The sequence below is a fragment of the Oryx dammah genome, unplaced genomic scaffold, assembly GCF_014754425.2.
Source record: "Oryx dammah isolate SB20612 unplaced genomic scaffold, SCBI_Odam_1.1 HiC_scaffold_3, whole genome shotgun sequence".
Classification (NCBI taxonomy): domain Eukaryota; kingdom Metazoa; phylum Chordata; class Mammalia; order Artiodactyla; family Bovidae; genus Oryx; species Oryx dammah.
Window position 1 is genome coordinate 45,364,712 of NW_024070187.1, and position 703 is coordinate 45,365,414.

Genomic DNA, 703 nt, shown 5'->3' on the forward strand with positions numbered 1-703 from the left:
GATGAGGTGGAATGTGACTCCCAGCGAGGGAGAGGATTTGTAGCAGTGACTCAAGGAAAACATTTATTACTTTCATGTTTTGACTTGTTCTGTAGACTCTTTGGATTTTATTTCTTTTTTCTTCTCCTTCCCCCCCCACCTCTGTTGTAATTGTAGATTTCATTAGCACTACGAAATCTACTTAAGCTTTTGAGTTTGGTTTTCTTTTCTTCCTCAGTCACATTTTTTATTGTTGCTATAAACTTCTGCCTCTACATTGAACTTTTGCAGTTTTCCTTTCTCTCTCTCTCCCTTTTTTAAATTTTATAACCCTATTATTATTCTCTCTACATTTATTCCTTTGTTTGCTTTTCTTACTGTTCTTTCTCCCTTGCAGTTAATCTTTAATGTATATAAATCTTTATCTACCTCTATTTAACTTTGTATGCCTATTCTTTCTCTCTTTTCTTTCTTTCCTTTCCTCTCAACATATTTGTTAGTTTTATTTTCATTGCTTTATTCACTTGGGACCTTGCTTTAGTTTTGTTTTCCAGTTTGTGCTTTAGTTAGTTTTGTGCTGATAGACATAATTTTTGGTTTCCTTTGTTCACTGGGTCAGTCTATTGTACTTTAATTTTGTTGGGCTGCTTTAATTTTGCTTATGGGTGTCTATGCATATGTGTGTATTTAGCCACACTTTCTATTGTTCTAAACCTCTGCCTCT